Genomic DNA, 22,674 nt, shown 5'->3' on the forward strand with positions numbered 1-22,674 from the left:
CCCACTTCCACTCTGTTTGTGCATTCCCGTGGAGGGTCCGCCATATTAAGTGTCATCCCAAACCAATTAGCAGGGAGTGGAAGTGGGTTATATAACAGCCCGGACACACCAGGAACGTCAGCAGCGCGTGGCGGCTGCGTTACCTGTTGTTTTTTTATTTTGGCATCCGTGTTAACAGGTTAGAGCAGCCACACTGCCCGTGTGAGATGCACGTCTCAGTTCTCTTCTAGAGAATAGAGGTCTCACCTATTTTTGACGCGTGCCACGCGCGTCTCACAGCAGCAACAGACAGTGAAGGTGATCTATTGACTGTATATTAACATCATATCAGCTACATTACTACAGTTTCAATGTCTAGACATCTGTAGAATATGTTACAGACAGTGAAGGTGATCTATTGACAGTATATTGACATCATACCAGCAAGATTACTACAGTTTCGATGTCTATCTGTAGAATATGTTATGGAGATGAAAAAAAAGTAAAGACTTATTTTTAAATCAACACTTCCTGCTTTCATTTCAAAATAAAAGCCCTCAAGCATTTTTCTGTGGACAGAATTCCTTCATTTGTTAATACAAGGCTTTTATTCTGAAATATGTGCCGGACAGTGTTGTAGAATATGCAGTGACTTGGAGAGCTCCATGAATGAATATAGTACCGTGTTTTATTTCTCGATTATTACTTTTATTTACAAATTACCACACATTTCTTAACCTTTCTCTGTCTAAAAAAAAATATAAATTATATTTATAATGAAATGAAATGTAGCAGCAGCAATGCAGCAGACATGCAGCTGAAATGCAGCTGGTGTGAACACCCGACGCGTGAATCACGCAGCTGCCACAGGCTCCTGACGTTCCTGACGTTCCTGGTGTGTCCGAGGCTTGACCCTCTAAAAGCGAGCCTGCATCGATGCCGACTTACTGGCCACGTGCAACGGTGTTTTGTGTTCGTCATGGAACACAACTCCGTACAAATATAAACTGCTCAAGATAGACATTTTTGTCATACAGATGTTAGCAAGGTTACATTGTATTTAGAATCAAATGTCTAGTCTAGAAAATGGTAGACGTGTTCACTTGATTATAAAGTGTTGTGTATTTACAGGGAACATTAGCGTTAAAAACAAGAAGATGTTTACATGCCACCACAGAAGCATGGGAGTAAGTTTTATTTTTTTTATTTTCTCTGTATATTGCATATTCTTTTTATTCTTAATACTGTGAACCTTTGCACATTCTCTCCGCTTCATACAAAACCATGGCTATGAAACATTACGACAGTATCCGCCAGAGAGAGGCAAGTTTGTCCCATTGCTGCTGTATTTCTACCCTCCTCCTTAAAGAAGGGGGATTCATTTAGCTGTGAGTGGAACTACAAACGGAGTTCCCTCCATCACGGAGTGGGAGTTGGAAGGGTCCGGTTTGAGAAAGGCCCTTGCTCTGGTGTAACCAGTAGCTTATATTAGCTAATGTTAGCCACCTTTAGCTTGATTGTCACTTGGGCCACAGTGGCTGCTGTTCTTTAGAAATGACACATAGGCTTGCTTTGAGGTTTTAAAAATACATAAATCATCTGACCTTGTAGTTTTCGAGCTAATACAGTTTGTTTTTTTATTACTATTTGCTTATGACACCTTGATAAATGCTAGATATCAAATACATATATCGGTTGCCAAACATTTCTTGTAAATTAGCCGACAAGGATTCTATCTGTCACCGTCTGATAGTCTTAAAACCTATTTGTGTTTCCATCACTTGCCACTTCTTTTGTATGTTGCGGTGTCTTCTTATTAAGGCAATACTGTCCACTTTTTGTTCAGCCAACAATTTTATCTCCTTCTTTGTTCTCCACTCAATTTCACTTACCCCCACCACTGCCATTTCCCCCCCCCCTCCCTTATCCTCAAGCCAGTCTATCTTTCCCGCTCTTTGTTGCTCCCACTCCCTCACTGCCTCTTAGCCCTCTGATGTTTCAATCGATGAATAAATGATTGCTTCTATTTTCACTCCGAGTGCTTGGCCAACACAAGCTGCTCTGCTCCCCAGAAAGAGCCTGAGATAGGATTTGGGAGAGACACACAGAGAAACATGTTCGGGGGAAGGTTTCACAGCGTATGACACGATGAGCTGTCAGTCAGGAGCTGAATATATTAAGCGGTGATTGGCGCATCAAGAGACACAGCAGCACTCCCTCTAGTCCCAATCCCCCCCCCTCCCCCCACAGCCCCAACACATGCACACGCCTGTGAACTTGACAGTTGCATTTCATTTCATCATTTTTGAACGTTGACTCTCTCCTTTCGTTTCTGCACCAGTGTCTTGTTTACTCCAGACTTAAATAGAAGCAAAGGCTAATTATCTTTTGCATACTTGCCCTCTAAATGCCATGATTACTGCAGCAGCACTTCTGGGAGTAAAGGACGCACACAGTGAGAGGTTTGACCTTGCTTTGGCCAGCTGTAAGGTGCATCATTCCCCCAAGGACAAAACCACTTATCAGTGATAGAAAGCTTAGTGTGTATGTGCCAACAAGAGGGTTGCAAAAATGTTGCATAGCACTGCAGTTTACACTTTATATTGATGCAAAAAAAACGTGATGGCATGTTGTCACGATTGCAGACTCTTCCTGACACCATATTACATAATTTACCTTTGAAACTGACTTTCAGGCACAGTCTCTGTGGCCTCTTTGAAGGTTGAGTTATGTATCCTTGAGAACTCTGACTGTCCGACCGCTATTAGAGCTGACACAAACTGCTAAATGATATTCAACTTAACTTAACTTATTTGTGTCTTTGCACTAAACTAAGTGAAAGAAGTTGCTACAAATCTATGTAAAATTGTGTAATGTGGGGGATTAAGGTGAAAAGTCTCAAAAATCACAACAACATACACCAAAAATAGCAGGAAGAGGAACAGTGATCATAAACACTAGGGCTGTCAAAGTTAACGCGTTAACCCAAATTCGCATTAACGCCACTAATTTCTTTAACGCAACTTTATTAGGTTGTAGCGGGCTCAGATTTAAAGCTAGAGTGAAAATACTGGCATCATATGAAACTAGAATCCACTGGTACCAACCATGTCATGCTAGCTTGTCGAAGGAGGTTAAATAACGCTCTAAACTTACGATAAATTTTGGCGAGCAAAAACTGGCATGTCCATTTTCAAAGGGGTCCATGGACCTCTGACCTCCAGATCAGTGAATGTAAATGGGTTCTATGGGTACCCACGAGTCTCCCCTTTACAGACATGCCCACTTTATGATAATCACATGCAGTTTGGGGCAAGTCATAGTGAAGTCAGCACACTGACACACTGACAGCTGTTGTTGCCTGTTGGGCTGCAGTTTGCCATGTTATGATTTGAGCATATTTTTTATGCTAAATGCAGTACCTGTGAGGGTTTCTGGACAATATCTGTCATTGTTTTGTGTTATTAATTGTTTCCAGTAATAAATATATACATACATTTGCATAAAACAAGCATATTTACCCACTCCCATGTTGATAAGAGTATTAAATACTTGACAAATCTCCCTTTAAGACGAACAGATAAAAAATGTGTGATTCATTTGCGATTCATCACAATTAAATATTTTAATCGATTGACAGCCCTAATAAATACACATGACAGGATATATATGAGTATTAGTTGAAGAACTAAAAGTCACTGCATTGAAGCACTGAAGTTGTGCTTGCTTCAGCTAATTGTTTGGCATCAGCTGCTTCATTCCTGCTTCACAATCAGCAGCTCATTCATCAGCTGATTAGTAATATCCAAATCAGGTGTGCAACCTGTGTCAGTATAACCTGCTGCTGCAACCCTGCCACCACCCCAACATCTATTTTTAGTATTTCTTCAACATAAGCCTTGCTGCTCTTCAGATTTCTTGAGAACTCTCTTAATATTGAGCCTTTTGTTCGCTAAATCTAGCCATCTCTTACTGAATTAATGCCTCAAAAATGACCATTGTATTGAATCAACACCTCTGACCATCTGAAAAAATACAGACCCTGACTTCACCAGATTGGTTAATTCTATGCATGCACAAAGGCACTCACATGCATGCAAATACCCATGTTTTTTTTTTTTGCCAGGTCAGATTAAGTAACAGATTTAATTCATGAGAATTCAGACTTTGAACCAGCTGTCTGTGACCTGAATGATTTATTCAGAGATGCAGCTGGAATCACTACAGATCCCAACCTGCATTTAGATGTTGGTGCCAAGTACTTGACATGAAAAGGTCAGACCAATCCGCTGATTGCAGAATTTCAATGATACTACTGCAATATTTAAACTCTCCCTGACTTTTAGTTTGAATTATTCCAATAAAAGTGCGGTTTTATTTCATATCTGTCATTTCGAACCAGAAGTTCGAACACATTTTGGTTTGGTTTCCCCCTTAAGTTCTGCAATCCGCCGAATATTTAAGGTTCCATCTATGATATAAAAACGTGATTAATCCCCAACTGTCAAGAGAACCAAAGCAGTAATAACATTTCCACGGCCTAGGACCTGCCCCGCACTCAAGCAATTACTGTGAGCCCTTTCAAATTTAATGCAAGGTGACACATACCGACAGCTTCTCAAACACACTCCTTCTTTCACTGTTCCATTACGAATTTTTCCATTCAGATTCATCACACTGGCAGGGGAACAAAACAGAAATAAAGCCGAGGTCTCACGTTTTGATTGTAGCTGGGAGCAATCTCCCAGCTAAAACTATTACAAGCCTGGTGTGGGTTGGAATAACAGCCAATAATAAATCAATAGAACCATAAAGAATAGGACTGAGGGAGAAAAACAAGAGCAGTAAAGACAATTCATTTTAATTATGGTGCAATAAAAAGGCAAAGTTAGATGTCCTGTTTGCGATTCTCAGAGCACTGGTTTCGTTTACAATTGTGTCCTTGTCAGCAATTCAACACCTGCTCTGTAACAAAATATATCCTTAATTAGCATTTCTTTAATGCACTGTTATCACAAGGGTGCGTGCATGCATACACATACTGTACAGTTGTGTACCACATATAAACATCACGCCTAAGCCTAACTCAGTCTTGGTGCTGTGTACAGAATGAGATCACAATCCCTGTTCCCTTCAAAGTACAGTTACTAGTTTACCAGTTGCAACATGTGTCATCTCATATCTGAAGGCAGTGTTGACGACTTTTTTTTCTATATTTAGACCTGCATTAACTGTCTTGGCTACTTGGGGGCAGTGAAAACAAGCTGTAAAACACCCGGGCTGTTCTCATACACCGTTCGTAGCTACAGCTACGAAAAAAAAGAAAAGAAAAATGTGCGTTTATTCCACAAAATCAATTTGTATGTAATCCACTTCTTTATGAACCAGAAAGTATAAAGAGCAACAAACACCGTGTTGGGGGGAAGTCGGGTTGGATGGATGGGTCCAAAAACACAGGACTTCTCACCCAGGGGAACGCTGTTTGTATCCCGTGTAAAGCCAGAAGTCAATGTTGATTTATTTATTACATAACTTCGTAGTATCTGTACTTTTATTAACCGAAATAACCTAGTTCCAAGTAATATAAAAACTTCTCCAGTTAAACAATACCTACAATCGATCCTTTTTGCACCCAGATCTATAAAAAAAACTGACTATATATCAGAGCATGTGAGCAGTGTATGAGCGTGAGCCGAAGGATTTTGGATGGAGCGCAGAGCGGATTTTTAAAAAAACTTGGAGCATCGCCATATCTCCTGCTCCAATTTTGCTGTGGTAACGCTCATGTTAATGAGTTTGAAGCGTCTGACCCAGAATGAATCCATAGGATTGTTTCAGACATGTGTGATCCAAACATTTCCAATAACTCCAGAGTGTTGGGAAGTCCAAAAGTCAACAGATATTGGGAAAAGATAGCTGTCCTCATTTCCAAAATCCACAACATGTTTTTATCTAACAAAATATTCTGCTTCATTCTGCTTTTATTCTGCGTATTTGTTGGCGTTTAGCCTTTCAAATACAACATTTTTACTGCAGTCAAAAAAACAGTTTGCTCTCCCACTCGCCACACACAAAGGATGTATTAACAGGGCAGTCTAGCAGCAATCAAACCAAACTGACGACTTATATTCATTAAAGATAGTTTCAAGTTTAAGATTTAATTAAAAAAAGACTTGCTCATTTAATCTGATGAATCACTTGATGTCATCATATGTCTGTCATCATAAAATATGATGGCAAAATTAAATTGCTCTAACATAACCAAGAAAAGCTGTGTGTAGGGCCATAAGTAAGTAGTAAGTACATACCCAGTGAATATTTTACACATATATTCAATATGTTCTCATTATGTTCATTAGAAATTGGAGTCTGTTTAGCATTATATTTCTTACAAAACAGATTTGATAATGTAAATTAGTTGTACATGGATGTCATTTTTTCAGGAAGCAAGGTTAGGTTAAATTATTTCAAAGTATAACTGATCATAAAGGAGAACTAGTAAAGTCTGTTGAAATTACACACTTTTTCCACATTTTGTATTAATTCATTTCCCCTTCTTCAATCTGCACTCAATACATTCATTCATTAACAAGACTCGGTCAAAACCCAGTATATGGCTGAACCATATGTGGTCAGTATGTGAATTCCTGGCTAAATTATACAAATAGTCAGTGGTCATGTCTATAATGTTTTGTGAACAGTTTTTTCCATTTATATTTTGATATTTGATTGAAAGACAACTTATAATGAAGCAAATGACATTCAGTAATAGTAAATGGTAACATTTACTTGTCAGTATATTATACATTTTATACAAGGTGAAAAGGTTTTAGCATGACATACAGTATGCAACGTTAAAAGTATTTCAGTTTTTTATTACAGCATGTGTATCAAAAGCATTCATCATATAAGTGGTGTGTAACAATATATACATACTTTTATTTTAAGTATAAGTTTAACAGCGTTGAGATATTCCGGCTGTCATCACTGACGTTGTTGCTGCCGTATTTATTCCTAGATGGAGTGTTAATGGAGCAGTTACAATGTTAGCAAAGCCTGGCATTGATCGATCCGAACTCCATTCAGAAAATAAGCATTTTAAAAGTTGTTTGTTTGTCGTGTTGCGGACAGACCTGACAAAGCATGAATTCGGTCTTTTTACAAATCAACATCATAATGTCGTTATTTCGGCATCATTTTGATCTGTTTATTGATATTAAATCACAGCACAGTCTGTTTATTTTGGGTTCATACTGCAGTAGAGACGTGTGGCTTGCTAGATACAGATACAGTATGTGAATACAGCTCGCAGCCGGGTGACGTTATGAACCCAGACACAACAGCGTTTGGTTTTCTGACATATCTGGGACTTCACCAACATGTACAAAGCAGCAACAGTGGTTATTTCTGGAGGAAAGAGAGGCGAAAATTTGCTCCGCGCTTGGTGTGAATGTACGGTAACACAATACGAAGCACAACATAATGTAACTTAAACAAACATAAACAATAGCACATGCACAACAACAGCACGATGTAATGATACATTGAACCACTGACACGCTCCCCAGAAAACCTAAACACAGAACTGTTCTCCACCTTTTCATTTTGAAAGAGCAACGGCCAATGAGGAAACTCCAACAGTCGGCTGACCAATCCTGTAACTTCATCACTCAGTCAGTCAGTCAGTGACAGACTTTTGTGTTTGTAGGGCTGGTCCTCTGCGGTCCAGCCAAAAAGACAAAACTGAAATATCACACATGAAGAAAGTATCCAGACACTTGAATTCTAGCTCAGGTGCCTCCTATTTCTCTTGATCACCTGAGATGTTTTGGATTAGACACCTTGATTGGAGTCCACCTGTGGGAGATTCAACTGATTGGACTTGATTGAGAAAGGCACATACCTGTTTATGTAAAGGTCTCACATGTGAGCTGACAATGCACATCAGAGCAAAAACCAAGCCATGAGGTCAAAGGAACTGTTGCAAAGCTCAGAGACAGGATTGTGTCAGATCATGGCACAGATGGGGAAGTGAAAAACACATAAAAGCTGTGAGACTGTGAGAAACAACAGTCTGTGGTCTGATGAAACTACCATTGAAATGTTTGGCCTCAATTCTAAGGCTCAGTCCACATCACAAGTAAATGTGGCCCAAATCCAGTGTTTTTGCTCTCATGTGAAAACCGATCTGACTTTTTATTCCAATCAGATCTGGTCCACTTTCATATGTGGTTGTAAATCCGATACATATCCAATCACTGAGACCGCTGTGAGAACGCTCATATCGGAATTCATGTGTTTTTCCACGTTAAACTTCTCTGCGACAGATCATTCGATGGTGCAGATCATTCACCATACAGTGTCGGCGTGATCCGTTGAAACTCTCTCTCTACAGAATAGACACTGATAATGTTTGTTTCACTCCGTAGAACTCCAATTATATAAATCAGCAGTAACAAAAGTGTATAAACCACATTGTTAAGCTAGATGAGCATTATCTGGGAAACATCACGTTTATTCACTTTACATAGTGTCAGGGTGTGAGTTTAAAGGGTGGACCCAAACGCAGAGTGACCAGGCAGAAAGATAAATTTACATAAAAGCGAGCCTTAATAATGAAGCTGAAGTCTCCAAACAAAAACCAATAGGCAAGAAAAAACAAAAATGCAGGTAGGGGAAACAACGTACAAAGGAACAAAACACCAAAAAACTAAAGTACTAACCAACACAAGAACACCAGGAACACAGGCAGGATAACATGGTTATTACAGGAGACGAGGCACACTAGGCAGGAGCGACGAGGAAATGACAAAGACACAGGGGAACACACAGACTTAAATACACAAGGAGGGCAGGATGATTAGACACAGGTGGAACTAATCAAGGCGGGGCAGACAATCAAAAAAGGCGGGAAAACAAACAACGGCAGGAAGTAAAACCAGACAAGACACAGGAGGAGTCAATTTCAAAATAAAACAGGAAACACTACAATGCAGACAATATAACAGAAAACCCCAAACCAAGAAACCCAAATCACTACTACAGATCTAATAGACTAAAAGGAGGAACATAAGATCTAAACAAAAAGGAAAAAGTCCAATGTTCTCTGGCACAGCCAGACCATGACACATAGAGCTCAAATTAATACCAAATTATGTTAAATCATGTTTGCCGAATGAGTTAACATCTGTAAGAAATCATAATTTATTTACTTTCAGGAGGAGTAGATGTTTACCAGTAAGCTCAACCGGCTCTGATAAATTTAACAAGATGTTAACGGAGGTTTTCCCCCCGACAGTAGGAAACAGTTGAGGACTTTATTTGCCTCGTCAGTCATTTAAAATGTAATATTGAATAGTGAACAGAGTGCGCAGGACCTCAGACTGAGCACAAAGCCAAGAGAATGCAGAGGTATCTTAGGAGCGACTCGGTGAATGTCCTTGAGTGGCTCAGCCAGAGCCCGGATTTGAACCCAATCAGGAGACCTGAAAATGGCTGACAGAGCTTAATCCAGGTGTGCAAAGACCAAAGAGACTCGAGGCTGTAATTGCTGCCCGGGGTGCTTAAACTAAGTACTGAGTTAAGGGTCTGAATACTCATGTCAAAGTGATATCTCAGTTTTTTCTTTTCAATGAATTTACAAAAAAATTAAGTAAAGATTGATGAGGGAAAAATGATTTTACAACATAACAACAAAATGTGGAAAAAAAAGTGTAAGAGTCTGAATACTTTGTGAATGCACAATATAAACTACTCTATTATACATCACGTTGTTTTGGATCTAATTCTTCCAGACCTAAAACAGTGTCTGGCTTGAACCTTTAAACCCCTGACTGCCTGAGGGCTTAAACCCAGGACTAATTAGCAAAGAGCTTTTCCTCTTTCCCACCACTTCTATACCTCAGTCAAAAAGCTTTGGCCAGTGTGTGTGTGTGTGTGTGTGTGTGTGTGTGTGTGTGCAAATGTTGATTAATGCTCATGAACTCTGGTGTGTAACTACCCAGAATTGTGCCCCACCAAGCATACACTTGTTTCCACACTTAAGTGGCCACATGTAGCGATGACAGTTGTGCTACATACAGCCACGCCACCCATTTTGGCAGTGCGGGTGGTCTTTTGCCAAGGGTCAAGCCTTATGTGTGCGTGTCTGTGTGTACTTGCACATGTATTTGTGTGTGGGTATGTATTACTAACAAGCTGTGGTGACAAAATGTGTGCCATCTGTGCACACGGGAGATTTCACACTCTTGTTCATGTTTGAGTCGTGCCAGTATATTCTCATCGGGGGACACTGGTCAATCATCACAGGGAAGCAAAGAGCAACAAGCTCCAGCCTGTCAGCCGGTCACGTGTCCACCACACTGATTTTCAATAATATATGGTCTCCACAAGAGTGTTTGTGTCTAATACTTGTTACCAGCCATGACAGCGATGCTGGTTTTCACTGTGTGAGTGTGTGAATCATCACGGCAAAATGTAGTCCTGGAGGCACCTGCTGTAGCGGGACGTTCCACAGAGGAGGTTTTTGGTACTCTGCCAGGTGTTTATATTTCTGTGGACAAGTCGTGCAAGATGCAGTCACGAAACTTTCCAAGTGTGTAGTTGCGATCAAAATGCAGGCAGAGTTTGAAGATGCGACCCCGTTTCACGGGAAGACGTATAAATAGCACAACATTACATGGACATTCCGCGTGATGACGACGCATTTTAAGCTTTTCATATTTCATTTGTACGTCACGCAACAAAACTACGGTAACGTCCGCAGTTAGGTTTAGGCAACAAAACCGCTTAGTTAGGTTTAGGAAAAACGTCATGGTTGGATTTAAAATAAGTATGTAAACTAAGTAAAATATGTACTGTAACATAGTACAGAAGACATGTCAAAAACGTCACCAGCTCTGAAAGGAGCATATTAACGCAGATGCTTTTACACTGCAGTCAACTCAATTCATATGCCTTTTTGTGTGAAGGGGCTGGAAGATGGGTGTGGTCCCAGCAAGAATTAGGGGGTAGGAATTTACACCACCTGGCCAGATTTGGCATTGTGGCTAGTGTGATCCCATCGTAGTATGATCTCTAGTTTGTATTAGATTTTATAAAAGTCCATGGGACATCGATCCAACTGGTCTCATGGGAAGGTGTATAAATAGCACGCCACTTTTAAGGACATGGTCATGATACGCATTTTAAGCTTTTTTGCGTGTCATTTCACGCCATAGGGGGTAACTTTAGTTAGTTAGCAACAAAACTACTAAGTTAGGTTTAGGAAAAACATCATGGTTGAACTTCAAAACTAGAAGTGCACTCGGAGAGCGCAGACCTCCGCCAAGGCAGGTTTCATGTATGTAGCTGCACCCCCTCCCCCTGGATCGCCACCAAAATCGAATGGTGCTTCATTGTGCCACACCCCACCCCTCCAAAAAATGTCATTCAGATCCATCGCAGACTTTTGGAGTAAAAAACAACAAACCAACGCCGGTAGAAACATAACTTTCTTCCCAGGCCTTCGGCTTTGACGGAGGTAATACTGTAAGTCAACAATACTTTTGGGACACGATCACCAGCCTGGGTGAAGTCCTGTGTTTGTTTGACCCGTCCACCATACGTAGACTTTCTTTCTTTTTTATATTAAGTCACTTGCTCTTCCTCACTGTTCTGACTGTAGCATATTCACGCTGATGGGTTTACATTGCAGTCAGTACAGACTAAAGGTGTGAAATGACACCCCAAAAGCAAGAAAGGCGTTGTGATATCACCTGAAATGACTTTAGAAATTAGCATGTCTTTCCTACGCCTCTATCAGCTACAACAATAGATGTTTTATTTTTCATCTAAGGAAATGTAGTTTCTCTTTTTTTGGCATGAATGTCAAGAAAAGTGTATCTTGCGTAAGTAGATAAGGTATGTCACTCAGATGCGTCTTTTGTAACACAATCTGTGAGCAGTGACTGAAATTTTTAAGATTAGGATCTTCAATGACTTTAAATTAGTCTTTGGTGAGTGGTGACTCATGGGTTCTGAGTCACTTCAGGCATTTCTAATCCCTGCTTCCAGATGATTTGAGGACAGGCTGTGACGGAACAATGAATTATTCAGTATCGGCTGTTCACCTGGAATGAAACCAGGCGGACAAAATCAAAATGATGCGGCTGATTGAAATTAAAGGGTGGCGCTGACAAAGAGCAATCTCCCTTCCTAACTTGATTCAGACTTTCACAGCATATTTTCAGAATCACCACCTGCCACGGATAAAGGACTTCAAATGGAGCCACACAGCTTCCTCACCTGTGTAGAGACTGATTACAGCAGCACAGCTTTTTGTGTCTTCTCTGGTTTGTGACTGTCTGGCAACTCCACCGTAAGACGTCGATATCACAATTACTTTATTACCGTAAGGGCCTCCTCACATAGAAAGCCGAGCTGTTGTCAAATATCTTCAATTTGGAAACTAATTTGGCACTGTGTTCATCCATTTTACTCAGCTGCTGTTCTGCAGGAATGCTGTCAGTGCAGCCTGATTACTCAGTTTCACCTGACAGCACAAGTCTCGACAGAAGCAGTGAGAACAGCATTTGAGGTAACCGGATCGATACCTCCAGGCAATTTACCCCCTTTGCACCATCAACGCATAATTATGTGCCTAACCTCTCCACCTCAATCACACGTACAGTCTCTGACCTGCACTCTAAAGGTTACATCACACGCATAAACCCCACGCGCCTCTCTCTCTCATCTCTCGTGGAATCGCAATTGTGCAAATTGTGTTGCTCATCTCCGCCGCTGACTCCCCGCCACATTTTTTATCCCTTGCCGTCTCTGCCTCAGTCATCAAGAATGCAAATTGGGAGTGACAGAGCAATCGTGAATTCCATCACAGAGAGAGAGTGGAACAGCTTGGCCTGTGGGAGAAAGTCGAGTGCGGGTGATTGAACTCTTGGTGGTATCTTTGCCATTTTGTGTGCGTGTTTGATGATGGATGTCGTCTAAAAACGCAGGGCATAAATCTCAGATTAGCCTCAAACATCAATCCTCATTCTAACATTATGACACATGATGCACAGCAAATCAAACTGGAATTAGACATACAAACCAGTGCAGGTTATCTACTGATGCCTGAACACCAATCAGATTTGACCGATGACTAATCCTGAAACAATTTCACATTCCAGTCTAAATCCCACTGATCCCTGTACATACGTCTGTGCAAATGCACATGCATAAATCGGGGCATCCACACGTGCTGTTGCGCTTGGAGATACCGATGTGGTTTCAAAACCCCGCAACATCCACACACTGCTTAACGCTTAACGCATGCCCCATACAGCTCTCCCCACCCCCACCTCTCTGCCCCCAGGTGCACTGAGGCAGAGAGCAGAATGGAGCAGAGCCGTGTGCGGTGACAGTGACATCCATCGCATGCAATGAATAATCAATGAACACCATCTGGTGCATACAACAGGGGAGCACAGCTCCAATCGCTTACTCCAGTATCTCTCTCTGTCTCTCTCTCTCTCTCTCTCTCTCTCTCCCTCTCTCTCTCTCTCTCTCTCTCTCTCTCTCTCTCTCTCTGTCCAACACACTATCTCTCTCTTTTTCACCTGCTCTCTCACCCTCCCTTTCCCACTTTTCCCACACATATTACCTCCACACAACCACTGTCTCACGTCCTCTCTCCGTCTTTTCTCCATCCACATCTCTATGCTGGGTCCAGCCCCGCCGCCACTCCCCATGCTCCTCACTCAGTGGCCTCCGTGACAGGCTAGTCAGTCATGGTATACCTCATTCTAATTCAGCACTACGATTCCCAAGCAGCTAATAAAGTGACCTGTTGCCCTTTAAAGGACATTCGCCTTTATGATTTATAGTAACTGAATAGCTTATTAGAGTGGTTTAAAAGTACCGTAAAAGCGCTCCAATTATATAATCTAAAGGACAACCGGTTTAGGAAAACTATTTCTTACATGGAATTTACAAAGGTCTGACTACAAGAGTTATCTTTCTATTCCCCTTTCTTCATTTTACGGCTTCAGAAATGAAGCAATAATACCGCTACTACCAGTCTGCAGTGACCAGGTAGATTTGCATTTTACATTTGCATCAGATTCCGTCTGAACTCGTACTTATGTGCAGCAGCTGTATCCAGAGTCGCTGTTTGAGCAGGTCTATAACTCCTCTCCAGCTTGGCTTGTTGGCACTCTATTTAGCCCCCGTGTATTTCATCCAGAACTGCCGTCTTGACTTGCCGTCAGCTTCCCTAAACGCTCCAATGTCACCCATCACTTCCATTTCTTCTCTGTGGAAGCCTCTATCAGACTGAAAAAAAAATGGTGGCAGGACCTCAAAATGTGGCACATACAGCCCATATCGTCAAAGTCACGGATGTCTGCAGAATTTTAAGGACAAAAGTTAGTTTGAAAAAGGCACAATGTGCTGTCATTCCACTTGTCATCCATCACAATAAAACAACAGTAGGGAATATTTGTTTTAGCTGGAACTTAACAAGACTGAGGTCATTCAATGGGCGTTATCAGTGGTACACTGCTACACCCACTAGTAGGTTTTATCATTGAGTCACCGAAATAAGAGAAGACGACAGTGATATTCTTGCCTTATAGGCCTACAGAAATGTATACTTGGCTTGTAGTTGTGCTTACTTTGATAGAGAAGCCTATTAAAGTGTGTGAGAGTTTGTAAACGGATGTTTTGATATGAATTAACTTCAATTCATCAAGAATTTTCTACATTTTTGGATTCTTAATTCACCGTGGAGGCATGTGAGAAAAACACATTTACCGAGTTTACTGAGAGAACTTTAAAGTGTACTTTCATAAACTAAAAGGTTGGCTACAAATATATAACTATTAAACTAACAGTATTCACTTGCAGTATAGTTCATAATATAGTTGCAGTACAAAATACATCTTAGATGTTAACTAGTTGTGTACTCAAAGTTTACTATTCTTAAGCTCAGGCCACACAGCGCGCTTCAGGCTCGCCTGATGGCAGCGTCACGTCGTGGCCACGTCATGCCCACCTAGGGTGTTCACACTAGACGCGAGTTACCCACGTCTCGGGAGCGTCTCGGAGCTACCTGTCAGCTGTGTTTTTGCTGTTGCTGACAGTTTGCCTTTTAATGGCCATTTAACTTCATAATAAATGTGATTTATATTTATTTAAGACAAAAAAGGGTAAGAACTGTGTGGTAATTTGTAAATATTATTAAAAACAAGCAAATAAATTCATACATAAATATTAATATATAGCCCATATAAATCCCTCTTTTCTGTCAGTGAAGAGGGATTTATATATATATAAATCCCTCTTCACTGACAGTGAGGAGGGATTTCTATGGGCTATATATATACATATATATATATATGTATATATATATAAAAATCCCTCTTCATTGACAGTGAAGAGGGATTTCTATGGGCTATATATATATATATATATATATAAATCCCTCTTCATTGACAGTGAAGAGGGATTTCTGTGGGCTATATATTAATACAAAAAAATAAATAAATACATTAGTAGTAAGAGAGAGCCTACAGCAATCCCTCTTCATTTTGACTGGCACAGTTTTAAACAACATTTCCAGGGGGTTTCGGGTTCCTGTTCTACAGCATTCCAGGTTGCGGCTTTTATCGAAAACGACTTAATTTACATCTGGGGCGGGACAGCAATTTACATTATAAATGCTGATGTTCCGACATCTCAGGCAACTTGGAGCTTTTCACCACCTTGTTGCTGAACTGCGCCTTGATGGAGAAAAACACCTGAAGTATTTCAGAATGATAAATATAAGTAAAGTGGGTTTTTTTTATTATTATAAAACAAAGCAAAATAAACAGTTTCGTTATTTGTTAACCTTTAGAAAACGAAAATTATTATTAAATATCTTTAAAAAAATTAAATAACACCCCTAAAAGAAAGAACAATAAAGTTACGTGGTGTTTGTTGAGAGGGAGAGAGAGAGAGAGAGAGAGAGAGAGAGAGAGAGAGAGAGAGAGAGAGAGAGAGAGAATCGGAAAAATACTGCCAACTATCACCTGATGTTCTTATAACCTATTAACCCAGTCTATTATATTTATAGCATATGTAGGGTTTCTGCTATGACTACTACAGTGTTTACATAATTAAAAGCCTGTACTATATTAACTTGATGGAAACCTGCAAGTAGACAACTGCTTTATTTAGAGTATTTCAGAATAAAAGCATTGTGTTAATGAATGAATGATTCTGTGCACTAAAAACGCTAGAGGACTTTTATTTTGAAATCTAGATAGGAAGTGTAAAATATTGATGGTCAGTGACATATTCTACAGATGTCTAGACATGGAAACTGTAGTAATCTTGCTGGTATGATGTTCATATACGGTCAATAGATCACCTTCACTGTCTGTTGCTGCTGGGAGACGCAGCCGAGAGGTAAGCGGCTCGTGTGAAAAATAGGCGAGCCTTCTATTCTATAAAATAGACGCGCGTCTGACGTGCGTCTGACGCGCGTCTGACGTGCGTCTCATGCGGGCAGTGTGTCCACTCTAACCCCTTAACATGGACGCCGAAATAAAAAACAACACGCGAGCATGAAGCGCGCTGTGTGCTCCAGGCTTTACACTTAAAGTACACTTAAAATTATACTTTTATAAACTAAAAAGCGGGCCAATTTAGTTCCAAGAAATATTGAAATAGAACACTTAAATACTACTAGTACATTAATATTAGTATACTTAAATATAATATAATATATAATATAATATATTTAATATAATATAATAAATATACTTGAACTTTACTTAAGTATACTTTTTCTCTGAACTTTACAAAGTTTTTTTGTACGTAATGCTTTACTCAGTTTTACACCGTGTTGATTTTAAGTTTCGTTTCAATTTTACAAAGCAGCAGGTGTAGTAGGCCCCTACTGACCCACATCTATGAGGCTGATAACGACTGATAACGCACATTTAATGAGCTGATAACAGTTGAATCGAGCTACAAAGAGAGCTTCACGTTGCTGAAAATGCTCTCAGTTTTGGGCGTGTGACTAGACTGTCGATGCCATGAAGAAGAAGATAGAGAGCATCAAATGTCATTTCTGTCAATGTCATTGAGCTCAATATCGTCTCTGAAATACTGAGCGAGCCTGAACAACTGGCTAGAACTTGATCGTCCTTTTGGCTTTAGTAGAAATTCATTAAAGTGTTCAATCATCATTCTGATTGTTTCGACCAAAACTTATCTTCTAATGCAAAGTGTGTCATTAATGATAGATTGTTGACTGACACGTCTTTGATTGGTATTGATTTCATTTTCTCAGCAGCATTTCATCAATGTGGTTTGTGCTGTAAACATACCGAGGCTTTTTGGATTAAAGCCACAAGTGTTCTCTCAACAAGAGATGCTGGTGAGTGTTTTTATGTGGTGAGAGAGTAGCCAATAAACACTCCACATTTCCTCTTATTTTGTTGCACGAGGTGTTCTACAAGGAGCCTTTTAAATTGGTTAAGGCTCTGTTCATTCAAGAAAAGCTCCAGATAGAAGACCACTTAGGAAAGGTGCGTATGCATACAAATAAGAAAAAAAGCAAATTAAGGTTGGCCAGAGATATCAGAGCATTTGGAGTGATCAGTCTCCCAAATTGAAAGATGTGCAATATGTGGGAAGGCAAGCAAAGGCTTCATTAGCCCCAGGGCTGCAGGAAGAACTCTGCCAGCTACAGAGAAGAGCTCTGAGGATTGTGGGAAAGCTCATCAAGTCAGCACGCTACGAGAAGGCTTTCATTTCACCCTGGTACCGAACAGGTGTACATTTAATTTGCATTATGAAAAATCAATGTTTTGGCTTGTTAATGAAGAGACGGGGGACGTTGGGTGCATCTGTCATGTAGGCTGTTTAATGTAAATACATTTAAATTATAGCCCTTTTATTTTGATGTTGAAATAAAATCACTTTCAGATGCAGCTCCTTCTCCGAAGCTTTCCACTTGTGAACTGCAAAAACTGTGGATGCAACAATAAACCACATTTGCACTGACAGAAAGATAGATCTGCTCGCATACGTTTAGGAAAGTCTGAACAGGTGTAAATTTAATTTGGATTATGAAAAATGTATGTTGTTTGCTTGTTAATGAAGAGAGGGGAGACTTTGGGTGGAAAAACTGCACAAATTAGATCTGTCATGTACGCTGTTTAATGTAAATACATGTAAACTGCAGCCCTTTTATTTTGGTATTGTTAATAAAACTCACATTCGGATGCAGCTCCTCTAACTTTTTGTGAACTGCGACAACCTCGGATGCAATAAACTTGATTTGGACTGACAGAAAAATACATCCGCTCGTATACGTTTAATATGTGCAAGCTGCAGTTATACCCCGGAAAATGCTGACATTCCTAGAAATAGTCATAGTAAAAATATGCACCCATTTAGTAATCGCAAACACATCCAATCACATTTAATTTGAGCAAAACATTTTCGTCAATACATCTGAGCTTAGATTAAAAAAAAAGAATTAACTTATAATGGAAGCATAGTTTTTTTTAACAACCCCTACTCCTTCAAAATGAAATTGCCTTTCTCTATACATCCTATTAGCTTACACTTAAATGACCCTTAAATAACCCTTATTTCACCAGTAAATACTGCAGATAAAGGAAGCAAAATGCTATCAAAATGTATTTTTTCCTCCCTTGTAGCAGGATTAGCGTAGACGTTGTGTTATACCCAAATACAAGCTGCTATACCAAAGTCAGTGTTGAGGTGACACATTAGCAACAATGAATGAAAAGCATTTTTTACTCACAGTAAGTGAGCAGGTTGGCACCGAGATTATAGACTGAACCATGTAGCTAAAATGTGGACTCATGTCTACACAGAAGTTTACTTTAGGTGTTTCCTACTCTATAAATTGAAGATTTAGAAGACAATATTTTTGACTATAGTCATAGTTGTAGCTCTAGTTCTGCAACTAGCTATAGAGTCCTGCAGGGATGACGTACTTTTGTAGGCCAACCCGGAAGAATCACACGGGCTCCCTCGACAGAAAGCCAATGGGATTGTTCTATTGGGTTTTGGATTATTGCAGAAAATAAGTTCTGTGACAAACAAACGTTTATGATACTGACTTGTTTTGTTCAGCAAGATAATCTCCACTAATGAACACCACTTTTATGATTTTTGAGGCGTGAATGCAATCACCAGAAGTAAAAAGCTAACATTAGGTTATAAACGAACTCCACCACGGTCACATGACCACGAGTATACACAATGAAGCTGTAAAGGAGGACGAGTCGGCGTGATGACGTTTAGTCGTCTCATTTAGACACTTTGACCGCCTTTTTTAAGACACATAAAGGCTTCAAAATTCACCAGTGGGATATTTACTGATTTATTTTATATCATAGAACAAAATGTTAAAATCTCTTCAGCTTGTGTTAACCACAGACCTGATTACAGGCATCTAACCAAAAACCCATTGACTTCCAGACAAGGGAACCGGAAGTGCTAAAATGCTAACTCATTTCCTGGTTTGCCAAGGCCTACGGAAAGGAGGCTGGGTCACACGTCATATCTTCGGGGTACAACACATGCGCAGTAAAAATCTGGTCTGCACTCACCGAAATTGAGCCAATCGCAACGCACGACAGCAGCTTCAGTTACACTGCACATGTGTCCTACCCCATACCCCAAGACCCATGTCCACCCGTAACCCAGCCTCCTTTCCATAGGCCTTGGTTTTAGCACTGTGTAGCACAATACAGGGCTTGAAGATTGGCCTGTAAACCTGGTCTGTAACTGATGATGATGACAGAAGAAGGTAAGGAAAACAGAGTTTGAGATTGAAAGCAACGGTCCTAATTCATGAGCTTGAAAACTGGATAATGCAATGATCATAAATTCTGTGATGACAAAGTCACCTTAATATGATGTATTTGCCCATCATAGACTGAAGGAGATGAACACTTTGGCTTTTTCCGAATCTGGTTCGTTGTCACAAACACACTTTCGTTGTTCATTTGTTTCTGCATCATGAATGCTACCTGTTTTTCTTGGACTGACGTTCTATGAAGTGACTTAAGATTTTTTTTATTTTGAAAAAAGAGATCGACAGGTTTCATAATTCACCGTATGACTTACAAGAAATGGGCGGGCTCACAGCAGTATTTGAGTGTCTAATACACATGACAAAGCTTTCCCTTTGTTTTCTGAGCAGCAGCCTCTGCGCACTGGTCTTCTGCTGAGTGCCAGGTACTCTCCCAGAGAGACAAGGCTTTGCCTTTTAATTAATTTCCCGAATGATTGAGCACAGTTTAACTGCCCAGTGGTGATAACGATGAAAGCGGCCAATTGGAAGGGAAAGGCTATTTCTATAAAAACTGTCCTATAAATTAACCTTGACAAAACCCGTTTTGAGAGATTTTTGTAAACACTGCAATTCAAAAGGGGATACATTAGGCAGACAAACTCAGGATCAAATGAGTTGTTAAAATGGTAAATAGAATATAAACAGTTACAGCAAGTGTGACTTTACTGTAAATGTAGCCAACTGTAAAAGACAGTCTTTAATGCCGCCGAGGAACTATATGAACGTCAACCCTCTGTGACCTGCTGGGACTTCTCTTTTGTAAGGCAGAACTCCCAGAAAACACCAGCAGGGACTTGTCTTGCCCCAAAATCCACTGGTGCGAACTGCTGAGCTGTGCCTCTGTTGGCCTGTGCCGACGGATCTGGCACGCAGCCCCTCAATGACTGGCACATGGGCACACAAACATGGCTGGAAGACAGGAGAAGAAAAACAGTCCTTTGTGTTTAGTTAATCCCAAATGTCCCATTGGTCTGAAATGATTTCAGTTTGTGCTTCTTGGCTTGAGATTACGAGGGGAGGATTTCCAGCTCCCTCGTCATCTGATTGCTTATGTTCTCTATGGAACGAAGCGATGCAGACCTGCCACCCGCTATACAAACACTTCATCACATCGGGCCATCAATTACAGCCACATGTTAGATTTTCACTTTTAATTACAGAAACCTTTAATACTAACCATTTCTTTCGATTCACCAAAGGTATAAGCTGTCTTTCAACTTCCTGTTCCACACTCCCTCTGAGTCAGTGCACTTTTATCCTTGTTTAATTAAGGCAAGTTGAGGGACACCCCCCACTGCTCCCTGGGCTGAGAGCTGCCACTGCTGCCGACCTCTCTGTATAAGGAGGAAACTGATGGCGACAGGGTGGTAGGTTGCTTTTAATTAGCTGGGTAGCGCAAGGAGTCAATTTTTTTTTTCCGGGAAACGTCGAATTTTCAAACTCAAGGTTGAAACTCCCTCTGTCCTGCTGTACCTGGGATTCTTCTTTTAAAACTGCAATGTTAACTGAAGCGAAGCGGTCAATGCCACCGACTGCTGAAAGCAGACGTTACGTTCGCAATTAAAAATGTACAGAGATGTTCTAATTGTACAATCCTGCTGTCCAGTCGTATAGTCACGATTTGCCTCACGCCTTCATAAAACATACCCTGTTATTGCGGCAAAGCCTGATGCATGTTTGACATGAGGTTGTTCCTGTGTCCCTTGTGAATGCACTCTGTCTCCATAGCCTGGGGGGGACAAGATTGACTGAAACACCCACACAACACTACGTCCTCACAGGGCTGGTGGTGATAGCAGCAGGCCTCTTCTGTCTTTGGTCAGCCCGCTCATTTTACCGTATGGTTAAGGTTTGGTTAGGTTTAACATTAGTTGTGTGGGTTAAAAAACAGTGTGTGTTGGCAATATAGAACGTTATATCCAAAAGATTTGGGTGACATGGTGCATCCTTTTTTCCTTTGCTTGAGGTACTTCTGTATTATTAACAGCCAAGTGTTCATCCACACAATTAGTTCTCTGCAAATCTGTGTGGAAATTAATATATATTTTTTTTAAATAATTCTAATAAAATACTTTATTTCAAGTTGCTAAATTTGATATTCACGCTCACATGCACTAAAGGTCATGCGCGGCCGGCTCGGCTATGTAATCAATGCACAGAGAAGATTACAACACACCCAGAGTGACTTCATTCTCTGCTCAGGACGCCATTACCCCTCTATTTGTTTATGTAGCAAATAGTTGTTTGCTGCTATATTAATGCTCCGAATATGGTATAGTGAACCTTAATAAGGATTCAGCTGTACAGGCGCCTCAAATTTATAATTAACAATGATTTTGGAGATTAGATTTTTGGAATAAGAGCCCATTTACAAAGTGTCACAGTAACACTGGAAGAAAGAGAAGCCTGAGTGAACGCGGAGAGCTGCAGACTGATGTGTGAAAACTGAGACAACCGTCGGTGGACTCGCACAGGAAATGAGCAGACGGGATGTAGCTACTATACTGTAACTAACGTCTGGCTGCTTTTTGATTAGTTCCCACTTTCCGCGAATGCCATAGTGCAAATTTAATTCTAGAAGGGTGATGGCTTTAGGTTTTCATGGGCACCAGACCATGGATGTTATTTAGCTCTGTATTTTCATCCCAACACCTGTAATCAGTGTTTTTTTTTCTACATTTGCCCTTCTCTTGTGCTCTGTTGGGAATTGGGGCCAGAAACTGGTCTTATCTCAAAGGAAGAAGTGAATTAATGTGCAACATAGCTTGGAGCCAAGGTCTCCACTAAAACCTCCAACGACCCCAGACAGGAAATTGGCAGCACCTTTT

This window comes from Sebastes umbrosus, chromosome 19 (assembly GCF_015220745.1).
Source record: "Sebastes umbrosus isolate fSebUmb1 chromosome 19, fSebUmb1.pri, whole genome shotgun sequence".
NCBI classification, from domain to species: Eukaryota; Metazoa; Chordata; class Actinopteri; order Perciformes; family Sebastidae; genus Sebastes; species Sebastes umbrosus.